General features: G+C 37.0%; 1 long non-coding RNA gene across 1 annotated transcript; it reads left to right on the top strand.

Annotated features, from left to right (window-relative positions):
- Positions 1-1,103: 1,103 nt before the first annotated feature.
- Positions 1,104-5,340, top strand: LOC131105433 (uncharacterized). Its single transcript, XR_013629228.1, has 3 exons — positions 1,104-1,769; positions 4,772-4,948; positions 5,026-5,340. It is a non-coding gene; the product is annotated as an uncharacterized LOC131105433 (long non-coding RNA).
- The last annotated feature ends 9,690 nt before the right edge of the window (positions 5,341-15,030 follow it).

Raw genomic sequence — 15,030 nt, 5'->3', positions numbered from 1 at the left:
TGTGGATTATAACATAAAACTAAAACACATAAAAATATATTTTTCTTTGCTGAAAACTGGATTTAATAATTTTATTGATAAGATATTTTCTTTGAAATCAGTTTTTTTCTTGATTTTTCAAAAATAAGAAAAGAGAGATTTTTTTAACGCCGTATTTTCATTTTTACTCCCAGCAAATTTAGAAATAAAATACACACACACACACACACACACACTTTATGTCAGTGAAGTACGTTGCCAGACTTTAAAAATCTCCTTGTAATTTTTTATTCATCACATTTGAATGGACACTTAAATAAATTGTCCATATTTATTTTTTACAAACATATTCCATTCTTTTATTTTGAAAACGCTTCACTGAATGAAAAAAGTAGAACTGAAACATCGCGTGATGTTGAATAAAATAAAGAAATGAAGATGCGTCGCTACCACGAAGAAGAACATAAGTAGTAATGTAAACACGTTGTGTGTAAATCAGATTGAAAAAATATCACAATTTATATATAACAATATTTAATTAATATAACAATTCTAACAAAATAAAACTATGCGAATATTTACAAAATATTGAAAACATTTTTATTAACGCTTTGTCCAGCAGGTGACAAAGAGGAGATGATAGTTTAGTATGTTAATATAATATATAATAATAAAATTATTATATAATATTATATAATAATAATAATATTAATATAATAATATAATATAAGGATTGTCTCATAAACATTTCAAGTAAAAATGAGCAAGGTCAACAATATTTCAATAAAATAAATATTTCTTGAGAGCTAATATTCCATCCAAGCTTTCATCTTCCCGCTGCTTGTGGCTAACAAATGTTATTTTTAACCTTTGCAATAAAGTTTGACGTGGGAGAGCGCCAAGACGACCTTAAAGATGGCGTGCTGAAGAAAAGACTTGCCTTGACGAGGAGCCGCAGAGGAACGTCCTGGAAAAGACCAAACGTCCTACAAGACGCAGACACACATCACCATGGCGACCGTCCACTTGCCGCCATTTTGTCTCCCGCTAGCACGTTCCGCCAGGGCCCCCGCGACTTTGTGCCACGTCACAACTTTACTGATTCCACCGTTCTCTGTGAGTTCACACCTGTGTGTGTGTGTGTGTGTGTGTGTGTATGAGCGTCCCGGCTCTTTTGTTCCTTTGATTTTTCCAAGCCACTGTTTTCCAGCAGCTTCCAAACACACGCTGACCTCGCCGTCTACGCTCCAGTAGCCGCCATCTTGTTTCATCTGACTGCCCTCTGTATGTGTGGGTGTGTGTGTGTGCGTACAGACGTGCGCTCTATTGTGCGAGGCCGTCGGGGGTCGTTAGCAGCTGCGAGCTGGAGAGGCTTGGTGGTCAGACGAGCTGTGGCCTAACAACAAAGATGGTGGAACGGCGGAACATGACAAGACCGTTTGTATTTTCCACAACATGGCGGCGTGTTGTTGTAGCGCGTTGTGTAGAATGTCACGTAGATGGCTTTTTTTTTTTTTTTTTGCTTTGTGCTAACCTCAGCAGGCTAGCTGATGAGCAGCTCTCGTTTCCGGTACTGAAAATGTTACGCTCATTTCCACAATCATCAACGTTTGTGTGTGTTTGTGTGTGTTTGTGTGTGTTTGTGTCTCTGAGGTCTTCCCAGTACTGATTGTCATGGCTTCCAGATGTCTGATCATACTCTGAAGACTCGGTTGTTGCCGGGCAGACTGACTTGAAAACGTCTCACCACTACATCACCTTTTAGCACCAACAAGTGGCTACATCAACAGGTTCGCTAACACCAACAAGTCGCTAGTACCAACAACTTGATAACAGCAACAAGTTGCTAACACTAGCAAATTAAAGGGGACCGAGTATTATGCTCATTTTTCGACCCTTTGTATTGAGTTGTGGACTCCTATAGAGCAGCTACACACAATAACCCGCACAGAAAGCTTTCTAGATCTTCCAGAATCTGCACCTATTCTAGCTGTGTTTCTTTGGATTTGTGCTTATTAGGTCTATAGTAGTAGTACGTCTTTGGAGAACTCATTGAAAAGTGCTTAGGAGCTACTGGTTGAAGACCTCTGACTTACCGTGTATGAACGGTGAAAGTGATAACATAGCACAGCTGGTGCCGTGGAGCTCAGGAATACCTGGATGCAATGGCACTCCGTCCACCTCAAACAAGTTGATAACACGAACAAGTTGCTAACATTAACAAGATAAGATAAGATATTCGTCCCTCATTGGGGAAATTTGCATTGCACAGCAGCAGCAACAAGTCACTAACATTAACAAGTCGCTAACATTAACAAGTTGATAACACAAACAAGTCGCTGACATTAACAAGTTGATAACACAAACAAGTCGCTGACATTAACAAGTTGATGACAGCTAGTACAAGTCACGAACATTAACAAGTCGCTAACATTAACAAGTCGCTAACATTAACAAGTTGATAACGTCAACAAGTCGCTAACATTAACAAGTTGATAACAGCTAGTACAAGTCGCTAACATTAACAAGTTGATAACAGCTAGTACAAGTCGCTAACATTAACAAGTTGATAACAGCTAGTACAAGTCGCTAACATTAACAAGTTGATAACAGCTAGTACAAGTCGCTAACATTAACAAGTTGATAACAGCTAGTACAAGTCGCTAACATTAACAAGTTGATAAAAGCTAGTACAAGTCACTAACATTAACAAATTGATAACAGCTAGTACAAGTCGCTAACATTAACAAATTGATAACAGCTAGCACAAGTCGCTAACATTAACAAGTTGATAACAGCTAGTACAAGTCGCTAACATTAACAAATTGATAACAGCTAGCACAAGTCGCTAACATTGACAAGTTGATAACAGTTAGTACAAGTCGCTAACATTAACAATTTGACAACACTAACAAGGTGCTAACATTAACAAGTTGATAACAGCTAATACAAGTCGCTAACATTAACAAGTTGATAACAGCGAGTACAAGTCGCTAACATTAACAATTTGACAACACTAACAAGGTGCTAACATTAACAAGTTGATAACAGCTAGTACAAGTCGCTAACACTAACAAGTTGATAGCAGCGAGTACAAGTCGCTAACATTAACAATTTGACAACACTAACAAGGTGCTAACACTAACAAGTTGATAACAGCTAGTACAAGTCGCTAACACTAACAAGTTGATAACAGCTAGTACAAGTCGCTAACATTAACAAGTTGGTCACACCAACAAGTTGCTAGCATTAACAAGTTGATAACACCTAGTACAAGTTGCTAACATTAACAAGATGATATCACCAACAAGTCGATAACATTAACAAGTTGATAACAGCTATTACAAGTCGCTAACATTAACAAGTTGATAAAAGCTAGTACAAGTCGCTAACACTAACAAGTTGATAACAGCTAGCACAAGTCGCTAACATTAATAAGTTGATAACAGCTAGTACAAGTCGCTAACATTAACAAGTTGATAACAGCTAGTACAAGTCGCTAACATTAACAAGCTGATAAAAGCTAGTACAAGTCGCTAACACTAACAAATTGATAACAGCTAGCACAAGTCGCTAACATTAACAAGTTGATAACAGCTAGTACAAGTCGCTAACACTAACAAATTGATAACAGCTAGCACAAGTCGCTAACACTAACAAATTGATAACAGCTAGCACAAGTCGCTAACATTAACAAGTTGATAACAGCTAGTACAAGTCGCTAACATTAACAAGATGATAAAAGCTAGTACAAGTCGCTAACATTAACAAATTGATCAAAGCTAGTACAAGTCGCTAACATTAACAAGTTGATAACAGCTAGTACAAGTCGCTAACAAGTTGATAACAGCTAGTACAAGTCGCTAACATTAACAATTTGACAACACTAACAAGGTGCTAACATTAACAAGTTGATAACAGCTAGTACAAGTCGCTAACATTAACAATTTGGCAACACTAACAAGGTGCTAACATTAACAAGTTGATAACAGCTAGTACAAGTTGCTAACATTAACAATTTGACAACACTAACAAGGTGCTAACATTAACAAGTTGATAACAGCTAGTACAAGTCGCTAACACTAACAAGTTGATAACAGCTAGCACAAGTCGCTAACATTAATAAGTTGATAACAGCTAGTACAAGTCGCTAACATTAACAAGTTGATAACAGCTAGTACAAGTCGCTAACATTAACAAGTTGATAACAGCTAGTACAAGTTGCTAACATTAACAATTTGACAACACTAACAAGGTGCTAACATTAACAAGTTGATAACAGCTAGTACAAGTCGCTAACACTAACAAGTTGATAACAGCTAGCACAAGTCGCTAACATTAATAAGTTGATAACAGCTAGTACAAGTCGCTAACATTAACAAGTTGATAACAGCTAGTACAAGTCGCTAACATTAACAAGATGATAAAAGCTAGTACAAGTCGCTAACATTAACAAGTTGATAACAGCTAGTACAAGTCGCTAACATTAACAAGTTGATAACAGCTAGTACAAGTCGCTAACATTAACAAGTTGATAAAAGCTAGTACAAGTCGCTAACATCAACAAGTTGCTAACACTAACAAATGAACACCAACGAGTTGCTAATTGAGTTGCCGAGCTTTCTGCTTTGGCCTCCATCCTGGTGCAGGCGGTTGCCATGGCAACGAGAAAAGAGTCATCTCATTGCGAAAGGCGGAGTGAAACATCTGGAATGTGATGGCACGTTAATTCCCGTGCAGACAGATGTTAGTGTCTGTCTCCTCACACTTCAATCATCTCTTTGATTGACAGCTGCTGGAGCTCAAGCACAGCGGGAGAACCAAACGAGACACTGCACTGCGATGATCCACTTGGACCAGAACCAAAGAGCCAGAGCAGAAGTCCAAAACAGAAACATGTGTGTGTGCTTCCTGGAGGCGGAGCTTATGCTGGCAGCAGGAAGTGATCGCTTCCAAGCGGACCATCAAGGTCAGCCACTTTTATGCAAATGTTGTGTTCAAAGATTTTCAGTGACCTCATTTTTCTTCCATGTCTTTTCTGTGAAGAACACTGGAGAACTTTCTAGAAGACAACAGCTAGCAGCCAACATGTTGTCACTAGATGTAAACAAATGATGCTAAAGGAACAGAAACAAGTCCCTAACATGACAGGGTTCCAACAAGTTGCTAAAATTAACAAATTAACAGTTTGCCAACATCAACAAGTCGCTAACACCAAGTCACTAACTTTAACAAGATGCTAACACCAACAACAAGTTGTTAACATTAACAAGTCGCTAACACTAAGAAGTTAACACCAACCAAAAAGTTGCTAACAATAATAAAATGTAAATTTCTTCAAAATATTTAAAATTAGCTAACACCAAGTCACTAACTTTAACAAGTTGCTAACACCAACAAGTCGTTAACACTAAGAAGATAATACTAACCAAAAAGTTGCTAACAATAATAAAATTAAAATTATTAAAAAATATTTAAAATTAGCTTACACCAAGTCACTAACTTTAACAAGATGCTAACACCAACAACAAGTTGTTAACATTAAAAAGTTGATAATAATAACAAGTCGCCAACACCAACAAGTCGCTAACACTAAAAAGTTAACACCAACCAAAAAGTTGCTAACAATAATAAAAAAAAATTTTTTTTTAAATATTTAAAATTAGCTAACACCAAGTCACTAACTTTAACAAGATGCTAACACCAACAACAAGTTGTTAAAATTAACAAGTCGCCAACACCAAGAAGTCGCTAACACTAAGAAGTTAACACCAACCAAAAAGTTGCTAACAATAATAAAATTACAAATTTTTAAAAATATTTAAAATTAGCTAACACCAAAAAGTCAGTAATAGTAATATTTACTTCTTAATATTACTAAATTGTTGGTGCTAGCAACTTGTTAGCATCCTTGACCTGTTGATGTTAGCGTCTTATTAATGCTAGCGAGCTATCGGTGTTAGCGACTTATTATTGTTGTTAGCAACTGGTTAGTGTTAATGACTTTGTGTTAGCGCTTTGTTGGTAGTAGCGACTTGTTAATGTTAGTGATTTGTTGGTGTTAGCAAACGGTTAATGTTAGCAGCTTGTTGATTATAGCGACTTGTTGGTGGTAGTAACCTTTAGCATATTTTTTTTACTTGTAAAAAATGTTTTTTATTTTAGTAATTTTGTCATTTTTGTATTTTTTTATGTTTGTTTTTTTTTATTATTATTATTTTTTTAATTATATATATATATATTTTTTTTTATTTTGTTTTACTTATAAGGTGACATTCTTGGTGAAAGTTCTCTAGAACGTTCTCCAATGTTCTTGGAAAAGAAGCAGGTTCCTACAAGAACACACAGAAACTTCTGGAAGGAATGTCTCACGTGAAGATGATGGTGATGGTGTCCTCCACAGGGGGTCCTAATCCAGGAAGTGTTCCCTCAGCAGATAGATTAGTGGCAGGAAGTTAGTTCAGATAGCTAGCTAGCAGAGGTCACAGTTGCAAAAGCAACAAAGAGATGAAAAAGAAGCTCCAGAGGTCGGCAGGGGTCACATTGAAGAGCGGAGGAAAAGTGTTGGCGAGGAGCCAGAAGGACCATTAGCAACGTTAGCACTGCTAGCGTAGCGTAGCCATCCAAGTGCATTCCAGCTCGCCTTTCACTCCTCAATCTGCTTTGAACTTTTCTATCGAGCTCATGAGGGTCCAAAGTCCCATCAGGAACATCTCAGTGGTGTCATGTGACCACAGGCAGCCACCATGCAGCCCCCCGACAGCCCCTATACCTTCTCCGCCATCAGCACTTTCCTCTTCAACAAGTCAAAACATCACGTCATTTCATTCTTCTTCCTCACAACATGCTGACAAAACATCACTGATGCTATATTTTTATTAGCGCCAGCGTGGCTAATGCTACATGTTTGTTACCACCGTAGCTAATGCTATAACTTCATTAGCATGTTGATCAACATCAGTGTGCATCATGTCATATGTTTATTAGTATGCATGTCAGCATCCACATGGCTAATGCTATATATTTATTAGTGCCAGTGTGGCAAATGAATTAGCATGTTAGCATGTTATTAGCACTAGTGTGACAAATTCTATATACCTTTTAGCTTTAACCTTATTAGCACCAATGAGGCTAATACCATATGTTTATTAGTCAGCATCAGCATGTCTAATGCTAAGTTTATTATGCTATATGGGTGTTAGCACCAATGTGGCCAATGTTATATGTTTACTCCCACCGGTGTGGCTAATGCTATATGTTTATTAGCATGTTTATTAGCACCAGCATGGGTAATGCTATATATTTATAAGTGCAAGTGTGGCAAATGAATTAGCATGTTAGCATGTTATTAGCACTAGTGTGACAAATTCTATATGCCTTTTAGCTTTAACCTTATTAGCACCAATGAGGCTAATACCATATGTTTATTAGTCAACATCAGCATGTCTAATGCTAAGTTTTTTATGCTATATGTGTATTAGCACCAACGTGGCCAATGTTATATGTCTACTCCCACCAGTGTGGCTAATGCTATATGTTTATTAGCATGTTTATTAGCACCAGCATGGCTAATGCGACTATATGTGTATTAGCATGGTTACCAGCACCAACGTGGATAATGCTATATGATTAATAGCATGTTTATTAGCACCAACGTGACTAATGCTACATGTTTACTAGCACCAGCATGCTATAGCATCTATATTTTTGTTTGCATTTTTATTTGCACAAGTGTGGCTAATTCTAGATGTTCAGTAACTGGTTTATTATTGTTATGAGCATGTTCAACAGCACAGCTAACATTCTGTGTTTTATTAGCATCAGTGTGGCTAATGCTATATGTTTATTAGCATGTTTATTAGCACCAGCAGGGCTAATGCTACTATATGTGTATTAGCATGGTTACCAGCACCAATGTGGCTAATGCTATATATTTAATAGCATGTTTGGTGGCTCATGCTAGATGTTTATTAGCGCCAATGTGACTAATGCTATATGTTTACTAGCACCAGTGTTACTAATGCTATATTTGTGTTAGCATTTTTATTAGCCCCAGTGTGGCTAATTCTAGATGTTCATTAACTGGTTTATTGTTATTAGCATGTTCAACAGTACAGCTAACATTCTGTGTTATATTAGCATCATGTGGCTAATGCTCTGCAAGCTAAAATGCACTGCTGCTAATACAAGATGCTAGCTGTGCTTTGTAGCTCCCTCCCTAAAAGAAGAGTGAGAAGTTAGCTTTGGGTGAAAGTTTCCTTGAATGTCTGAAATGGCGGATGATGAAGTTGGGGTGTGTTGGTCTGGTTGGGGGAGGGGGCGGCGGGGTGGGGGTCAGGGGGTCAGGCTCCCTCCCAGCTTCCTTAGAACAACAGCGGGGGCAGAGAAGAGCGTCCTAGCATCACGCTGACGGTCCGGCCCGGGATTATTGTCAAAGCTGCGACCTGTTTGCTTAACCCCGTCGCCGCCCCCCCACAAGGAGAGGTCAAGGTAGCAGCCGCGTCCTCGTCCTCTGGCGCTCGTCCTCCCGCCGTCCCACAAAGACCTCCTCCTCTGGCTTCCCACGCCGCCTCGTTACCTCGATTACATCACACGTCATCAAGCACGCCAGATGTACCGCCTAATCCTAATCCCCCCCCCAAAAAAAAATAACACCACAGTGCCGCTAACAAGTCGCTACATGCTAATGAGCAAACAAATGTTTTGAACTAAAATGTGTCTTTTTTTAACAGTTGATGATGATGTCACATAAGTGTCATCACGTTAATGATCATTAGCCTCAATTAGCGACGGCTAGGTGCTAGCTAGCTAACCTTGCCTAGTAGTAATCTATGTGTGTGTGTGTGTCCCTAGCACAGACAGTAAAACCTGGAAGCAAGCCTGTTGGAACGTGGCCGGGCTGCGGGTTAGGCAGCGCTAACGCTAACAAGAGGTCATGTCCTATGACGTATTTGTGAACTTGACTAACTTAGTTTTTCCGACCGCCGTTTGTCATGTTTGTGTTTTGGAGCTTTTGGTTATGAGCTAGCATCGCCTCGTAATATTTTACATTGCTGTATTTTGCTAACATCGCTAACATCGCTAACATTTCACATAACCATAGCGATGTTGTTTACAAACAAAGTCAAAAAGAAGGTGAGTAGATTAGGAACGTACCCTGAAACGCCTCATTTTCCAGGCTCTGTGGGTCGGGCATTTGCTCACGCAGCAACGCGCTGAATATCTTGTGTTGTTCACACACTTCCGTACTTTCTCTCGGGCAAAAAAAATGTATACTCAAATCTTTTGTTTATGCCGTGTCGCCATGAGAAAAGGGTGAGTGAAATCACGTTTCCTGAGCTTTTGCGTCAACTGGAGTGGAAGAGCAGCCCCTCCCCTCTGGTACTTTTTTCCAAACTTTATTTAACTAAAATAACAGAAAGTAGGACTTTCTGTGCTATCCAGCTAGGTGATAGCATGCTAACGTTAGTTATTTTACTTATATGTAAAAATGTTAATATTTACATGGTGTGATGCAAACTTCTGTCATTCATTTCATGCCATCTTGTTTGGTGCTCTTGTTAGCATGTTTATTAGCACCAGCATGGCCAATGCTATATATTTATTAGTGCAAGTGTGGCAAATGAATTAGCATGTTAGCATGTTTTTAGCACTAGTGTGACAAATTCTATATGCCTTTTAGCTTTAACCTTATTAGCACCAATGAGGCTAATACCATATGTTTATTAGTCAACATCAGCATGACTAACGCTATATATATATTATTGCCAGTGTGGCAAATTAATTAGCATGTTAGCATGTTATTAGTACTAGTTTGACAAATTCTACATGCCTTTTAGCTTTAACCTTATTAGCACCAATGAGGCTAATACCATATGTTTACTAGTCAACATCAGCATGACTAAGGCTATATATTTATTATTGCCAGTGTGGCAAATGAATTAGCATGTTAGCACGTTATTAGCACTAGTGTGACAAATTCTATATGCCTTTTCGCTTTAACCTTATTAGCACCAATGAGGCTAATGCCATATGTTTATTAGTCAGCATCAGCATGTCTAATGCTAACTTTATTATGCTATATGCTATTAGCATGTTAGCATTGTAGCTATTATCCTCGCATTAAATTGTGAACATTGTAGCAATGTTACAAAAGCCATATTTATTAAGTCACAGTTTATCAGGTAGAATTAATCACAGGCAACTGTTGTCTAGTCAGGCTGCACGGCGGTCTCACAGCGAGGAGACCCGAGTTCAATTCCACCCTTGGCCATCTCTGTGTGGAGTTTGCATGTTCTCCCCGTGCATGCGTGGGTTCTCTCCGGGTACTCCGGTTTCCTCCCACATTCCAAAAACATGCTAGGTTAATTAGTGACTCCAAATTGTCCATAGGTATGAATGTGAGTGTGAATGGTTGTTTGTCTATATGTGCCCTGTGATTGGCTGGCCACCAGTCCAGGGTGTACCCCACCTCTCGCCAGCTGGGATAGGCTCCAGCACCCCTGCGACTCTCGTGAGGAAAAGCGGTAGAAAATGAATGAATGTTCAGAAGTCAGGTGCTATGATGCTAGCTGTTAGCATGGTTAGCATTTTAGTTATTAGTTATTATTTGAAATCATGTATACATACATAGAATGAAGTACAATCACTGCCGTGGGATTTTTTTGTGCTATCTAGCTAGGTGCTAGCATGCTAAGGGTTAGCATTTTTACTAATGTAAAAATGTGAATATTTACATTGCATAATGCAACTTTCTAGTTCTAGTTTGTTTAGTGCCATTTTGTTTGGTGTTAGCATGCTAACTGCTAACTGTAGTTCTCATCCTCACATTAAAAAACATACATTGACATGGCACTCTGTAAGAACACTTTGGGACTTCGTATACTCAATGTTGTATACAAATGTTGTATACAAATGTTGTATACAAATGTTGTATACATATCTTGTATACATATCTTAGCATTGATATGTATACATATACATATCTTACCATTGTTAGCATTTTCATCATATCCTCACTTGAAATCATGCTTACATACAAAGAATGAAGTCAAGTCACGATAATATTGCCATAGAACTTTCTGTGCTCTCTCGCAAGGTGCTAGCATGCTAACAGTTAGCATTGTACTTACATTATCCATTCATTCATTTTCTACCACTTATCCTCACGAGGGTCGCGGGCATGTTGCATCTTCGGGCGAGAGGCAGGGTACACCCTGGACTGGTGGCCAGCCAATCACAGGGCACATATAGACAAACAACCATTCACACTCACATTCATACCAGTGGAAATTTTAGAGTAGCCAATTAACCTAGCATGTTTTTGGAATGTGGGAGGAAACTGGAGTACCCGGAGAAAACCCACGCAAACACGGGAGAAATTATTTAAATTAAATAAATAAATTATAAATTAATTATACAAAATTAATTAGGCAACATTATAAATAAATTATATTAAAATGAATTATAAAAATAAAAAATAAATTATACTAAATTATTTACATGGCGTTATCAGTTCAGTAGAAAGCTGCCAAGCAACTTCTGACAATTTGTTTCGTGACATCTTGTTAGGTGCTAGCATGCTATCTGTTAGTGTGTTAGCATTGTAGCTGTTATCCTCAAATGCAATTGCATACATTTATATGGTACGATGTACCACTGCTGCAGAACTGCAGTTTTGGTACCTTGCGCTAGCTTGCAAGGTGCTAGCATTTTGCATATCACTGGCTGATCCGTCCTTCGACTAATCTTTGTGTATTTCTTGTGCGTACTGTGGTTAGTGAAAGTGAAAGTTGCCCGGTCCTTCGCATTGTCGTTCATTTGGTTTTCAAAGTAAATCTGTGAGTGACCTCTGACCTCTCGTTGTTAAAGCTAAGAATCTGTTTGAACAAAGAGCAAGCTGTCAGTCAAACGATGTGTGTATGTGTGTGTGTGTGTGTGTTTGCGAGGAAATGAAAAAGTGTGTGAGTGTTCCCTTCCTTCCTTCATTCCTTCCTCGCTTCCTTGCTTTTAGTAGTGGTCGGTAAGGTCGAGGCGAGTAAAAGCCGAGTTGTCCAATCAGACGTCAGCACGCCATCAAAGAATAAAAAGTCAAAATGGCGGCGTTCATCGTAATTGAAGGCGACGGCGCGCCAGCGATCCGTGCAGACGATTAGCGCTGTCACGGAAAGCTGCTACTGAGCATGCTCAGTGCGTCTCCAGCGAAGGAGGGTCACGTCGCTCGGGAACGCTTCGCCGCCGCCTGGATTCTGCACGCGATCTTCTGCCGAGGGCGGGGGAGCGAGCAATCCGGACGCCATTTTTTTTTTTTTTTCATTTTCTTGTCTTGTTTGTTTGCCAATAGAAAAGTCTTGTTTAGTCTTTTTTAGCGACGTGTTGACCCGACGGGGCATCGCACAATAAATCATCAAAAACAGCATTCATATGACTATTCTTATTATTTTTAGGATATGAAACTTAAACAACATTAAAACACTAAAAATAACATTTTATTATTACTATTATTGTAATTATTATTATTTATAAACAACATTGAAATGACTTAAAAATAACATTCAAACATTGCATTACTAGAATTGTTATTATTATTATGAATTATGAAGTACATTATTAAATATGAAACGACTTTTAAACATTAAATTGACACGAAAAACAACATTGAAATGACAAAACATTTTACTATTATTAGAACATTGAAACAACATTGAAATTTGTCATTATTATTATTATTATTGTTACTGTCAGCCTTAAATATTTGAACATTAAAATGACAATAATTTTTTTTTTCAAATATCAGCATTTTCTTATCATTGTTATTATTATTATTTAAAAACAAGAAAAATGTTTTCAACTTTTGTTAAAAGTTTCCACCATGGAGGTTTTCATTTAATTCAAAACTTAAAGATAAAAAACTTAAAAATATTTTTTTCTTCTAAAACAATTAATTGAATGACATATCCACATTTGTAATGCTCCAGAAAATTATTTTGCAATAGAAAAAAATTAAATATGAATTTTTGGCGTGTTTTTATTTCATTGAATACGTGTGTGTGTTCTTCGAAAAAAACATTTTATGTGTGTGAATTTTTCATTTAAAATAAATAAGTCACAAATAAAACCAAGAAAATATTGTGAATATTGTAATTTTTTATTTTTACTTTTTCATGACATTCGATATGACATCTGCATGCCAAATGACATTGAAATGACAAAACATTTTACTATTATTAGAACATTGAAACAACATTGACATTTTTCATTATTATTATTATTACTGTCAGCCTTAAACATTTGAACATTAAAATGACAATTAAATTTTTTTTCACACTTCTTATTTTCTTATCTTATCTGTTATTATTATTAAAAAACAAGAAAAATGTTTTCAAATTTGTTAAAAGTTTCCAACATGGAGGTTTTCATTCAATTCAAAACTCAAATATATTTTTTTTATACTAAAACAATTAGTTGAATGACATATCCACATTTGTAATGCTCCAGAAAATTATTTTGCAACATAAAAAAATTAAATATGAATTTTTGGCGTGTTTTTATTTCATGGAATACGTGTGTGTGTTCTTCGAAAAAAAAACATTTTATGTGTGGGAATTTTTTAATTTGAAATATAGAAGTCACAAATACAACTAAGAAAATATTCTGAAATATTCATTTTTTATTTTAAGCATTTTTAATAATTTCCTTGATCAACCTGAAAGGAAAAATGTAAACAAATTCATGGTACGCAAAAAAAAAATCCCATTACAAATGTTTACCTTAAATAAAATAATACTAAAAATACTGCTATAATTAAATAATAAATGTTTTATATATAATACTTATTATGCGGTGTAGTATAATGTTGTTGGCACCTAGTATAATGTATGTAAATGTAACAAATAATGTCAAGCGTTGGAGCTCACCAGCCCGTTTAGACGCCAAAGAATATAGTCAATAGCCCCCCCCCCAAAAAAAACAAACCCTCGTCTATAATAGACTCTATACTACCATGGATATAGTAGTTAGTCTGTAGTATATTATGCTGTATACTGTATACTTGACATTTTCATGAATTAACCATTTTTAGTTGTAGCAAACCATGGTATTCTATTCTATTCTATTCTATTCTATTCTATTCTATTCTATTCTATTCTATTCTATTCTATTCTATTCTATTCTATTGTGTGGTTTTGTTAAGGTGTATTCCACGTGTGGGAATGTTTGGAACTTTTGTGAGGGCTTTTACGGCGTTGTTGATTTTGGTCCTGACAGGAAGTGACACCCGAGTCCCTGAGTGCCTTTCACACTTTGGTTCCACCTCACACGCTCACTCGGGTTCTGAACACGGCATTTTGTGGACGTGAAGGAGGTCAGGTGAGCTCCACGTGCACACCCTCTCGTGCACGCACACGCTGGGAAAACAAGTCAACACACTCAACAAGTCAAAGTGAAATATCTCGTTTAATAGAAGACAAAAGTTTTAGAACAGGAAGAGCAGAAGATCCACTTTGGTTCTCATGATGAGCTACTGTGTGTATGTGTGTGTGTGTGTGTGTGTGTGTGTTTCCATGACAATGATACTCACTGTGACAGCTTTGCTTTGGTGAATTTTTGCCTTTTTTTGTGATGGTGATTTTTTTTATAATGAGCATTTTCTTTAGTAAATCATTTTACAGTTTTTCAGTGATGAACATTTTTGTTTCTTGTTCTTGTTTTTTCTGTGATTTTTTTTGATGTGATGTTTTTTTTTTGCGGTATGCGGATAAAAAAAACCCAAAAGATCTGCTGTGGCGACTCCGTAATCAGTAAAAAGCCCAAAGAAAAAACAAACAACAGTTTTTTTAGCGTTGTGATTCTTTGAATTGTTTTTTTCAGTGTTCCACTACTACTATTACTAATAGTACTACTACTACTACTACTGGTTTTCCATCTTATTTGTGATAGTTTCTGTGAGTATTTTGTGTTTTTTGTTATGTTGCTTTTAGTGATTTTTAGAGGGGGGTTCTTGAATGTTTTTCTTTTTTGTGATATCGTGTTTTTGTGTGATGTTTTTTGTGA

Source organism: Doryrhamphus excisus, linkage group LG10, assembly GCF_037039965.1.
Source record: "Doryrhamphus excisus strain RoL-2023G ecotype Guam linkage group LG10, RoL_Dexc_Guam_v1.1, whole genome shotgun sequence".
Taxonomy (NCBI): domain Eukaryota; kingdom Metazoa; phylum Chordata; class Actinopteri; order Syngnathiformes; family Syngnathidae; genus Doryrhamphus; species Doryrhamphus excisus.
The sequence above is the reverse complement of the archived record's forward strand: the minus strand, read 5'-3'. Positions and strand labels throughout refer to the sequence as shown.